Here is a 14,284-nt window from a genome sequence, read left to right as displayed (position 1 = left end):
GGAGGGACCTCTTCATGATATGGGCCTCTTCAACGATAGGAGTGGACTCTTGAGGGATGACAGGTGAGTCGGGCTTCTTCTTACGGTGTCTTCGCACTATTGGGGTGTACGGAGACTTAATAGCACGTGCACACCGTCTGATGCGTGAACTCTGTCGTGCAAGAAAAACTCGACGTAAAGCATCCACCTTATCGGTCCGCTAAATAATTAAATACAAATATCAGTAAATAAACAGACATGATATTTAAACAGTGAAAACAAAGACAAATATGTTTCAAACTTGCATTGAATTCACCCAAGTCATTTTCTATCATAGTTCACAAATGCATCAGATAACAAAGGCAAATATGTTTCAAACTTGCAACACTGTCAACTTAGTATTTGTCTTTGTCTATTGGTTGAAGTAATGCAATTCATTCAAGTTTCAATTTGCAGAAGAAGAATAGTTTCAATTGGCAGCAAACGAACAAATTTACTTTCAACCAAAAGACAAAACAAAGACAAATACTAACTTCACAGTGTTAAAGAATACACAGTTTAGCAGAATTGGCAGCAACCGAACAAATTTACTTCAAATACTAACTTCACAGTGTTAAAGAATACACAGTTTAGCATAATTGGCAGCAACCGAATAATTTACTTCAACCAAAAGACAAAACAAAAGACAAATACTAACTTCCAGTGTTAATAAATAGTTTAGCAGTATGGCAGCAACCGAATAAATTTACTAAACAATCTAAGTGAAATGGTTAATCTAAGTGAAATTACGAGTAAATTTTCATCAAGTTAAATATGAAAATCTTAAACTTACCTCGTGCGTAGAGTATGAACCTCATTCTGCAACGATACTACCATCTCACGTAGCGCAACCTCACCACGTAAAGTAGACACCTCCACACGCCATGCACCATCGTTATCGCGTAGAGTACCGATCTCCTCACGCAATGCATTGACCTCATCACGTAACTCCCTTGACTCATCCCGTGGAGGTGGAGGTGGAGAACAGGGAGATAGAAGTCGTGGCATCTTTGTCGGTCGCCTATCATGAGGTGATGGTGGAGAGAGCTCGATGATGTGACGGGATAGGTGATGGCTCTCGTTGTAGAGGTGTATAGTCGGTCGATCAGGTGATGGCTCTGGGTGAGGTGATGGCTCTCGAAATGGAGGAAGTGGAGGCTGCATCATTCGTGCCATCAAGAAAACGTGACTAGCTTGCCACAATCAGTGGCAAGCTCAGCCTCCGTGGGTGTCAGTCTCATTAATGGAGTGTTGGCCTCCTAAAAATATAAAAACTCAACAAAGTTAAACGTCTACTATTAATAACTTGTTTATTATATGATAGTATTTGTGTTAACTTACATTATTTATGTCGCATATGGTATTAAGTCTTCCCAATCCAACAGACGTTTCCTCTTCCAGGAAATAGCCCTAGGAATATCATTTGAGGTTTTAATACATATATCCGCATGCTGGGGAAAGCATCGAATATTCAAATCTACAAACAATATAATAACAAACATTAGTAATTGTTAAATAATTAATTATAATTTTGAAAACATTATATAGAAATTCTTATCTTAAAGGCCCAAACAAAGCTGACAAAGTGTATTTCGACCCATTGCCCCGCAAACTTTTGCGGTCATCAAAGGCAGACGACAACTTAGTCCAGGTAGCTTTCCATATATACGAACCCCACGGAAACAGATTCCATGCATTTAGGTCCTCTACCAATAATATTAGCTCCTAAGGAATAGGTTGTCTGGCCTCTCTGCCTAAAACGCCGGCATACAAAAGTAGTAGAAGGCATACTCGGACAACATCGACGTCATTCATCCGAGTAAAACCATCTTTCTTATTAAACAATTTCTTCATGTCGTCGACGTGTAAGTTCGGCTTCTCTATTGACTCATCAGGAAAAATCCTGGATAACCATGATGGGCGGGTGATATGACGAGTGTACCGACCTACATCATCGTGTCCGAATCGTAGACCAGTGATTAAACAGAACTCCTTCCGCCCAAAACAAGTATATGCCGGTGGAAAATGAAACCATATCTCTTCCTCACCACGTTGTATACTGTCGGGTAGATCGCTAGTCATGGTCTGAAGCCACAAATGGGTCAAATTAGCATCTCCACCCGGATGCTGTACTCTCAGCCATGGCCCAAAGCAGGTTTCCTCAACAATTTTTCTTTGTGCAGGTGAAGCTTCGAAGATGGTAGTGTCTAGGCTAACTTTATTCCTTAATGTCAATGAAGCCGAAAAAATTTCTACAAAAACAATAAACATACCAAGTTAGATATCCAAAAACTACACAGTGAAGATATACCAAAAACAATAAACATAAATAGTAGTTTATTCTTGAAACTAAAATTTGCAACACTGTTTTGTCTTTGGTTGAAATGAAATCGCAACGCGGAAATGACTATCGCAACGCGAAATGAAAATCGCAACGAGAGAATCGCAACGCGAAATGAAAATCGCAATGCGATTTTGGTTTCGCGTTGCGATTTTCATTTCGCTTTGTGATTCTCTCGTTGCGATAGTCATTTCCGCGTTGCGATTTTCATTCTCGAAACTATTCTTCTTCTGCATTACTTCAACCAAAAGACAAAACAAAGACAAATACTAACTTCACATGGTTAAATACTAAACAGTTTAGCAATATTGGCAGCAATCGAATGAATTTAATAAGAAATCTAAGTGAAATGGTTAATCTATTATTGAAATTACCAGTAAACTTATCATCAATTTCAATATGAAAAACATAAAATAATGCAAAAATTTCAAAATAAAAATAATTAAAAAAACTAACACTCGGAGGTTGATTTTCCATTTCTGAATGATTGTGAGAGATTTCTGACCGTGAATGGTTGTGAGGGATTTCGCCGGCGATAGGGACGTAAATCTTCGGAGATGGGGACGGATTTCGCCGTAGAGAGTGAGAGATGGAGATGAGACTGAGTGTGTGATTTTAGGTTTGAGGTTATGAGTTGCGATTACTGTGGACGGTTCAGTTTCCGATATATTAAGAAAAAATTCGTGTTTGGAATTTGAAAAAAAAAACGCATTAATACGAATGGCGCTATGTAAATCGCATTACGATAGTCAGATTCGTATTGCGATTTACGTATTCGCATTGCGATTTTCCTAATTCGCATTGCGATTTACTTAATCGCGTTGCGATTTACGTATTCGCATTGCGAATTATGAAAATCGCAACGCGAATACGTAAATCGCAATGCGAATTAAGAAAATTACATTGCAATAGTCAGTATCGCATTGCGATTTTCCAAATTCGCATTGCGATTTACTTATTCGCATTGCGAATTGGGAAAATCGCAACGCGAAATTGGAAAATCGCATTGCGATAGTAATAATCGCGTTGCGAATCTGGAAACTGATTTGCGATAATGGAGATCGTGTTGCGAATTAGCGATCGCATTGCGATTTTGTTGGTCATTTTGACAAATCCGAAAAAATTAATTAAAATCGTATAATCTGGAAACTGATTTGCGATAATGGAGATCGTGTTGCGAATTAGCGATCGCATTGCGATTTTGTTGGTCATTTTGACAAATCCGAAAAAAATTAATTAAAATCGTATATTATATGTGTTTTTTAGCAACTGAAGTTATTTTATCTTTAAACTGGTCACTTGATATATTCTGAACCTAAAACCCCAACTAACACAGACAAAACCACTGTCACATTCGAAACTCCAATGGCTAGTTTTCATACAAGAGTAAAACGAGTCATTCTCCCGCTCGATGACAGGGTCCTCAACTCGTCGGCGCCGGTTATTTCAGCAGCGGAAGCGAACACTCCACCTCTTCCACCGTCGTCGGAGATGACTGTCCTTGCCGTTCATAGTTTCCTCCAAGATGACCACGACGCTGCCGATCAACAGGCTGGTAATGATAGTCACACCACCGACGGCCGATGTAGTCGATTCAGACCTTGATGATGCGGCGTCGTTGGAGATCATCGTCAAGTCTATTGCTCTTCACAACATGGATTTTACAAGTGATGGTTTGTCTTCGCGAGGCGGGCTACAACGCGGCGATCTGCAAGACGAAATGGAGTTCCTCGGGAGGCATAACGGCCGGGAGCTACGAGTTCATCGACGTAATGCAATCGGTATCGTCCACGTGGCAGAACAGATACTTCGTTGACCTCGATCTTGCGTCCGAGTTCGAGATCGCGATGCCGACGAGCTAGTACTCGAGGCTGTTGCAGTATCGTCCTAGAGTTTTTCGTGGGAAGCGAGGAATTGAAAAAGATCGTGAGAGCCATGATCGATTCGGCGAAAAGATAGTTGAAGAGCCGGAAGTTATCCCTTCCTCCTTGGAGAAAAAAATCGTTACATGCAAAAGAATGGTGTTCGGTCCGTACCTAAGGACGACGAGTCAAACCCCGGCGAACGCCAGTTCACTGAACGGAGCTACGGTCCATCCAGTCGCGTCGTCCAATGCCGCTACGTTGGCTTCGACGACGCTGTCCACGGCAGTTTGTTGTCCGTACGAGATGATCATTCAAAAACACATTTTTCACGAAAGTGAATATTAAAAGCCAGAGGAATACTGAGACTGAGAGCGTGCTGCAATAGCTATAAGAGTGAGAGCGTGAATATTATATGTATTTGGTTAGTCAAAACAAGTTCATATTCGACCCTGAATTTATCGAGACTGATGAGCGTGCTGCAATCGTTATACGACTCCAAATGGAAGCTTCACATGCGTTAAATCTTCATCATTTTGATCATATTTCGAGAGAACGAAGAGTTACCGACAATGGGGATCTAGAATATAAGAACGGGTCTAAATTTTAATTTTATTTTGTTAAAATAATGGGTATGTAAAAATTATAATTTTTTTTCTTTTTTACTTAACACATTAAGTTAAATTTAACCATATTTTCAAAATAATGGGATGCACTTGGCCCTATAAGGGCTTAGTGCATCTGCCACTGGATGCCGACAGATTGACAAAGATGGGAACCTACCATTCGGACTCCACAACTTGAAGACCCTCCGATGGAAAGAAAACCTATTGATGAAGAGGAAACATATAAACTAGCTTTAGATCTTTCCCTTCGTGTACTAAAAAAACATAGGATATTATAAGTTTTTTTTATCTATGCCTCTTTCAGTCTCTTTGTATTTATTGTTAAAATTATCAAAATGAAATTTAAAACGCTGCCAAGTAATAACTTTTACAATAAACACGTGATTCATGTCAAAGGTATACCTTTAATATATATTAATAAAAAAATTAATCGCCCGATTATCCATAAAATGAAAAAGATTTCAATATCATATCGTAATCTTTGACCAACTTATGTTGATACTGAAACAAATTTAGTTTCTAATTCTTCGATTTAATAATATATTTCTAAACTCGGTTAATTTAAATCATATCTAATTAAACTTTATCATTCAATTTTTAAGTTTAATATTTAATATTAAATAATTTAACCTTTTTTATTGCACTTGTAAGTTGTAAAATGACATGATAAAGTTGATAACATCTTAATCATGCACTAATTAGCCAAATTTAGGTTTTAAAACTCAAGTCAAAATAATACTTGAAAACATCAACCGAAGGTGCGTCGTCTTTCATAAACAAGAAATATTATATTAAAAGCAAATCAACATTCATGACGGTGGACCGACCTTCACTCGTCCTCCTGGCTGCGCACCTAGCCAATTTGTTGGTAACAACGACATCCAACTGCGCCGCTAGCTCGACAATTTCCTTCCTCTTCTTCGTCGAAACATCATGAGCTATCTCAGCACAGTATGTCCTGAGAATGCAGTAACAATCAGCAACAAGCTAGAAAATGCTCATCAACAAAATCTGAGGGGTCGAACACCACATTATAGAATTATAACCTGTTGTGCATCATGAAAGCTCCAGCTCTTGACATTGTGCACAACAAATTTCTTAAACCCGTTGGGAAGATAGTGGCGAGTCTTCCTGTCTGAGCCATAACCGATGTTGGGCATCAAAGTGCAATCCCTTGAACTTTCTCCTAACACGGGAGTCGATACCCTTAGGCCTTCTCCAGTTTGTCTGTGAATATGCAAACAGCTTTTAACAATATTGAGAGGCATGTTGTGCAATTTTGCCCCCTAAATGACAAATCAGGCGGCCAAGATGCATAAAAAAATTGCATAAACATCTAAAGACCACAGGACATATTAGCAGAAGGGCAACATCAGAGATCCAAATAGGAGAAATACTGAAGTAAGAGACTTGCTTCGAAACAGTAATGAAAAAAGAACAATCAACCTTCACAGTTGCATCTCAAAAACTAGAGCAGAAAAAATTCTAGGATCCGATAGACATTCCTGGCTAATTGAAAAGCTGTATAGCACATATCCAGAAACTCTACCCATCATGAATCTAACACTAGAAAAACAAAGTAGTATTGAGTAAAATGATATTGAAGCTAGCTCATGGGGCGTGAACTAAGACAAATATTAATAGTGAACTACTGAACAGTAGGGATTGCTTCCACACAAATTTTATTCCACAAAAATCAATAAACTAAGAACAACCTATTGATTCGGCAATTGCACTATGCACACCAAAGAAGCCACACCTAATCTTCATGATCTTAATAGTGACCTGATGATGCAGAAACAAAAAAGGAAGTTTGCAATACTCTTAAACCAACTGATGAATCAGGCGGTCTAGCTGTAATAATGCTAATTCTGCTAAGATTGTCTCATCGAATCATCTTTAAATTTATGAATTCAAACAATCGGATATATTTGTTCCATATAAACTCAGTTCTCCAAAGCATTTGAAAGGAAACAGAAAAGCATTCTTCACTAGGGAGATCAACCTACTTTGGCTAATCACAGTAAATGAACCCAGTAAAACCAAATTACAGCTAAAAATTAAAAAGGCAAAACTTATAAGATAAGAAGAGCAGATGTTGGTTTTGTTATAACCTTGACGGAGATCTTGCGGTCACTTTGAGGCCTCTTGAACTTCTTAACGCGCTTCTTCACAATCTTCTTCGACAGCAAAGGAACCGCCATTTCTTCCTAGCAATCAATTAATCTAACAATAGTCAATATGCAATTAGAATATATAAAAATATTCAAACGAGAAATGAATCACCATATAGAAATCATGTAGTATATCGAATGAAAATTGTTACCTGTTTGCTGTATGCGGCTCTTGCTGTAAACCCTAGGATGAAGAAGCAAGGGAGATACTTTAAGGCGGATTTGTGTGTATATATAAGAAGAGGAGTGTTCTGGTGTTTCAGTTACAGAGTAGCGCCAATTGTTCTCGTTTCAAAGTCATCTCAATCACCACTATCGGTGCGTGCGGTCCGCAATGCTCACATACACCGTCCCATTAAATCAGTTTAGTAATGATTTTTTAAAAAATAAAAATTTAAAAATTTAACCATTATTATTTAAATTTTTAAATAATTAAATTTTATAAAATATATATTTAAAATTATTTGTTTGAAGTTTTTTAAAATTTTTTATTTATCAATAATAAATTTTAAATAACGAGTCAAAATTTTAAAATTAACTAAAAATCAATAATAGATGAATTTGATGGAAAAAAAGAATAATATTATTAATAATTTCAACTATTTATAAAAAAAATGATTGGAAATACGATAATGAACAATTTTCAACATTTTGAATTAAACTAATTAGTTTTAAATTATTGATGGAATTTATATACAAAATATAAATTTTATAACACTTTGAAATAATTATATATTATTTTTAATCAATAATATACATATATATATAAATACAACATTCGAATACATAATTTTAAAATAACAACATTTGTCTGTACGAAGACACATTAAGTTCATGATACTAAAATTCTTAATTGTAATGAATATATTTTAAATTTGATTGTTTATAATCATTAATCAAATTCAACATATGATAATTATAAAAAGGTGATGGTGACTATAATTTTCTGTGTAAAATATAGTAGCTGATTGTAATGTTGTAATAAAAGTTAGGGTAAACTCACGATTAGTATTTAAACCATCAATTTTGATCCGTTTTAGTATCTAAATTTTATTTCTTTTAAAATCATACCTAATGTTCAATTTTCATTTAATTTTAATACCTCACACGTTAAAAATTTAACGCATTTAGTACTTAACTATCAATTTTGGTCTGTTTTAATACTTAAACTTTTATATTTTTTTCAAAATTTAATTTTAAATTTTGAACGAGATACTAATATGTCATCTCTGGGTGATGGACTTTTTTTCGTTATATAGATGTACATTTATCAGAACTTGTCGCTGATTTATCAGGTTCAGCTGCTAGTCTACTGTAGAGAAGCATTGTACTATTGAACAGGTAATCCTTGAGCAGTTTGTTTAAAGCATTTTTAGCTATAAGATTAAGGTGTATTGCATTTAGAATATGTTTTTATACATGTTCCTCTGTATTTGAAACACAATCAAGTTGAAACCTGGTCTCTCTATTTTTATAAACTTTATGGAGGCTCTTTCTTAGTTGTTGGCTTTGCCATGACTTCGTGGAAAGGAATTGCATCTCTGACATCGGTGAGGCCAGTGGTCAGAAGAACCATAAGGTCGAACCCTAGGCTGAATCCAGAGTGCTTAACAGTTCCATGCCTGCGAAGATCTTGGTACCATTCATATTGATCTCTTGACAAGTCAAATTCCTTGATTCTGAAATCAGAAAACCATAGCAGACAAGGGGAAATTATTATTTTTGTATCAAATCAACAAGGATATATTGAGAATAGTTCATTCCACAAGAATAAATCCAATGGATTTAAAATCATTATTAGAATAACTGGGCTAATTTCAAGTTCACATCAGTTGGTTCTTGCAGTTATCTTTAACAGGTGGCATTTAGAAAGCTCGGGATTTGAATCCAGAAAAAATTCTCAAGTGGGAGCACTAATTATGTAAACAGGTTAGTCTTTTGCACTATCAACCATTTCATTTGAATCCAATATTTTATTGGCAAATCATTTGAAGCAGGATCACTACTTAATGGTGCAATGAAATTACAGTTGAATAAGAAAGGCCATCATTACCTTGTAGTTAGCATGCCAAGGCGCTCTTCACTTTGGCTGCCTGTAATCACTCTTCCAATCTGCATACCATTTATTATCTTTATAGCAATCTAAAGCTGCCACTTTGTTCAATATATTTATTTCAAGTTTTAGACTTACCTTGGGTACAACAAGATCAAAAGCCGCCACTGTTTTTTCATCATCATTCATGCGTACATAAAATGGCTTAACTGCTTTCGGAAAATCATAATAATCACTGGCTTCTTATAGTGATCATCAGCCAAGTAGCTGCCATAGAGTTAATGGATGGTAAACGTCTTATGAGGGAAGTCTCATATTCTTTAGGATATTTGCATTTGACAGTTTTTGCCTTTTTGGTTAGCCACATTATACGTACCTTAGATGTTCAGCTGTTAAAGGGACGCCCCATCGAAGTTTTGTTCGAAAGCCCTATCTGTTACCTGGTGTTGAAGAATGAAAAAAATCTGTCAGATTAAGTTGCTAAACATAAGTCTGATGTGTTGGTTCGGAAGCTATGTTACTTGGACTTGAGTATTTGGAGGACCGTACTCCGAAACTCATATGATTAAGTATCGGCTATGGTCGTCTAACACGGATTCTTCAAGAAAGATGAAGAGTGAGAGTAACATAGATAGGAAGTATATGTTGTCAAGGTCTTACCTTTCTCAAAATTTCCACTGCCTCTCTATAGGAAATCTTTTCATAAGAACTTGATATCATATTCAAGACGGTGAACCACAGTCTTGTCTATTCTTTTTGAAACAAACTTCATGTCTTGTGAACAGTTATCCAGTATCCATCTGCAGAGAAATTTGAAACAGTCCTCTGCACATTTCATGGAGTCCTGGAAATTCCAATCAAAGATATCAACGATATTTTAATAAATCGTTCTTCTTTATCATATTATGTCTTTTTTCTTTTGCTTCAGAATTATCTAATCTAATCTAACATGACCATGGAATTACTTACATAAGATGCTTGATCCTAGAAGGTTCAAAGTATTACCTTTAATTGTGTAAACGCCATTTCGACCTCAACAATCCACATTTCAGCCACTTGCTTGAGGTACACTGTTTTCTCAGCTCGAAATCTGGGTCCGAATGAGTAAACATTCCCAAGAGCACAAGCATAGCTCTCTAATGAAGCGACCCGAAACAGTTAAGAACTCTGGCGACCAAAGAAATCTTCATTGTAGTCAGGCTTCAGTACTGTTACTGGCTCCCCCTTCTTGCTTGTATTGCCTAAAAGAGTTGTCACCTGAAACTTTTCACTGAAACCTTCAGAGTCTGTCGTTGTGATTATCGGCACTTGCACATGTAAAAGCTATGGTTCTGGAAGAATGTGTGGATCGCAATATCGAGGGCACTGCGAATTCGTGAGACAGATGCCACCTGCAATTTAAACCTTAGTATGTTATGTTCAGTTTTTAAGGTAAAGTTTTTAGGAAAGTATGTAGAGAATACCGTGGTTGTCCTAGGACGAATATGAGAAAAATCCCTTAAAGAATCAAGGGGTATTTTTTTCCTTGACAAAGGATATGTATCCGACTCTACTGTCCCGATATAAAGAACTTTCTCGACTTTAAGCTCGATTGTTTGTTTTCCATGCGTTGATGGTTTTTCCAGCACACCTTGAACTAATACACATGTTCCAGTAGGTAGAACCTGGCTTGCCGAAACTGGAACTATGTCTGAATCTATCAACCTGAGAAATTTTCAAATATCTATCAGGATTTGCATGAAATCAATCAATTTATAAGAACAGTTTAAAACGATTCAGGGTTTTAGAGTACCGTAAGACTTGAAACACAAGAGCCATCATTAATTTGCAGATAGAATATAGAAGGCGGAGGTGGTTTGGGATAGAAGGCTCCAACTTTTCTCGGATGGATGAGGAACTAACCGAACCACCAAAAACTCTATGATAGACCTGAAAAAGGGATTCGAGATTGAACCATTTCGACACAGCTAACGTCTTTAGGCCCCGGAGAAGCCGGGAAGGCACGGGTCACCGCATGTGGCTTTGATGCTACCGCCAGAGGCTCCCTTTTCACCTCCCTGGAAGATTTCACCCACCCTCCAAGCACCACAGTCTTACCAAACAACTCAATCTCATCGTGGCCACATTCCAATATGGCTTTCAACGCCACCCGATTAGAGTAAATCAAGGCAGCAAAGGAGAACTGCTGGTAACCTTTTCTCTTGAGATTCCATCTTTTGTGAATCCATCATTTGTTATGAAATTTAAATAGAAGAGAAGAGAGTCGAAACAGGAAAGGGAGTTCGTGAGATAAAATCAAGGTTTGAAATGAAGAATATTGGAAAGGGGTGAAGATAAGGAAGGGGGAAAGGTGCTTTTCTGAGAATGGGAAGGAAAGGAAAGGGATAGTTTGGATGGATTGACATGATGGTTTCATTTGGATAGGTGAATGAAAGTGGCCAAGTCACAGATTATGGAGAAAGAAAGAGGAGAGAAAGGGTTGGCGGCAACGTTAGGTATATTTGTAATGTTGGGTTTTCGCGGGAGTTTCTAAACCCCGAACTTTTTAAAACGTATATAACGTAATGGAAGCTTTCGTGATAATACATACCAAGAACAAGTTTACTAATATCTGTGTAATATTCGTCTTTAAGATTTTTAATATGTTTATAATTAAATTACGGATCAATATATAACATAATGAAATTATTTATAAATTATGAATCAAATGATAAGTAGCTTGATTTCGTTTAAGTAAGGTCTCAGTTTAAGTCATTGTGTATGCAGAAAATCTCTACTGGGCAAAACCAAGTGTGCGCGCTGGTCGATCAAGATTATTCAGGGCAAAGCTTTTGGAACCGGGAGGAGGGAAAATGTAGCAGGCAAATGGGGAATTAATTTGCTTTTCCAAACATGAATTGTGTATTCTTATCAAATGTATTTTAATAATTTTAAGATATAACTTTTTATAAAAATTGATAAGTTTTTGATTTATTATATACATGACTGATGACACACACATATATATGCAAGGACCGAGTCATTTGTTCAGTGGGATAAACTGTGGTCTTCTAATTCTTTTAAGAATAATATTTTAAGTTTTAATTTAAATATTAGTCAAACAAGATCTTTGTTTCTTCTAATTTTTAATTTAAATATTGTATGTTGGATGTTTCTTTTGAATGAGTTAACTCTTTGGCTTGTTAGGTGAGTTCTTCTCATTACATCCTTCAACCGAAACAATTATTTGGACACATATAGCATAATTTTTGTAAATCTTTTTTATACTGATCGACTTAGGATCCAATCGTAGTTAAACGCAATTTTCATAATATTGAACCTCTTAAATGAAGACGTAATCTCAACGGTCTATTTTTAATTTCAGTAAGCAATCTCAAAACTCATCCATATAAACCTTTAAAACTCGAATCCCATTGAGATTTGGGAAACATAAGATAGACCGTTGATATCATTTTTTCATATCCAGCCCGTGACTAAATCCCTAAACGCCGTATGTACATGTAATAAAATAAAGGCAATCGGCTTTGATCGCAGTTGAACATAATTTCTTATCTTCCCTCCATTAACAGCTTCTTCACCTAATCTTATGTCTTTTACACAAAGAGTTGTGTTTGACCCACGAGTTTTGTTTCGCACCAGCCACGGCCACAAGTTCAACGTCCAAAAATTTAGATTGGATTGACGATTTAGTATTAATCTACTTAATATAGGTGTTATTGTAATATTGTACGCAAATTCTAAACATATACTATCTTATAATCATCACATATTTGGATAATCGGGTTTTCCCTAAAAGAAAAAGAAATTTTATGGTATTTAATTTATATTTATCCACTAGAGAAATTTTATTAGTTGGATTGTACAATCATCCATGGAAAGGAAACCATAAATTATGGAAATAAATTTTATTAGTTGTATTCCAAAAATGGAATAGAATTTTATGGTATGTTAATTTCTATTCATCCATTGAAGGAAGTAAATCCAATCACACAGGTCCATCCCGGCTGTTGATTCATTACCCTGTATATGATTTACCAATCATTAGCGCAAAAGGCAGCCTAACACAGGATCCCATCCTTTGATCTCAAGACAAACATGACTGAAGGTGATCATCGAAGCGTGAGCCTCGATCTTCTCAAGCAGAAAATGGCTGATTTCGCCAAGGAAAGAGACTGGGATCAGTTCCACAGCCCTAGGAATCTCCTCTTGGCCCTGGTATAATATATATTATATATATTCATATATTTTTTATATTTTTTATCGATAATCGTATCTAGTTCACTTCTTAACATAAAATCACGAGTTCATCTCTCACGGCGGTGATTATTCATGATAGGTTGGTGAAGGGGGAGCTGTCTGAGATATTTCAGTGGAAAGGTGAGGTCCCGAGAGATTGGGCGATTGGAAAAAGAAGAAAAAGTTCACCTGGGCGAGGAGCTTTCTGATGTTCTGCTTTACCTGGTGAGGCTATCTGATATCTGTGGCGTTGATCTGGGGAAAGCTGCTCTTCGTAAAGTTGAACTCAATGCTATCAAGTACCCAGCTTCAAAGCAATACGCCGCCACCACCATCACCAACAGTCGTAGTGTGGGAGATGTTTGATTGATGATCTGCTAACATTCTCTTCTTTATCTTTTCATATTTCGAAAGCTTCGGTGAAAACACCCATGGTTTAATAAACATGTTTTGGTGTTCAGTTTGTTGCTTCTTTAGGGTTTTTGGGGGTGACTTTGATAGGTCTGAGAGCTAGCTTTACATAGCTATACATTGCATGGAAATTGTTTGTTTGGAATTTATTCTCACAGATTTTGTTATTGTGAAAATTTGTATTCTAAATTTTAAATAATTTTTTTTATTACGATCCAATCTATTTAATAGAGTATGAGCTAAACCGTGATAATATTACCGCTTCCACAAATAAAGTGACATATGGAGAGAACATTTAAGACGAGTAAAGTTTATCATATGTACTTAAACATAAGAAACAGTACCAGATTAATAAATTTCAGCACGATTAATCTATCATGATCAAAATATATAGTATATGTTATATTAAAATAAATTATAGTAAATGTAAGCGAAGGATGTTAATAATGTCATTATTATCTATTGGAAAAAAGCGATATTTTAAAGCTTTGAATGAGGAATTGATCCAAACATTATAGAGAAAAACATGAAACTAATTGTTGGTTCATAAATGTTCAAACGTG

The 14,284-nt window shown here is 36.1% G+C and overlaps 2 pseudogenes; both read right to left on the bottom strand.

Annotated features, from left to right (window-relative positions):
* Positions 1 to 5,518: 5,518 nt before the first annotated feature.
* LOC120121059 lies at positions 5,519 to 7,228 on the bottom strand (annotated as a pseudogene).
* Positions 7,229 to 8,392: 1,164 nt separating this feature from the next.
* Positions 8,393 to 11,357, bottom strand: LOC120121109 (annotated as a pseudogene).
* Positions 11,358 to 14,284: the final 2,927 nt, after the last annotated feature.

This window comes from Hibiscus syriacus, unplaced genomic scaffold (assembly GCF_006381635.1).
Source record: "Hibiscus syriacus cultivar Baekdansim isolate YM2019G1 unplaced genomic scaffold, ASM638163v2 tig00110356_pilon, whole genome shotgun sequence".
Taxonomy (NCBI): Eukaryota; Viridiplantae; Streptophyta; class Magnoliopsida; order Malvales; family Malvaceae; genus Hibiscus; species Hibiscus syriacus.
The sequence above is the reverse complement of the archived record's forward strand: the minus strand, read 5'-3'. Positions and strand labels throughout refer to the sequence as shown.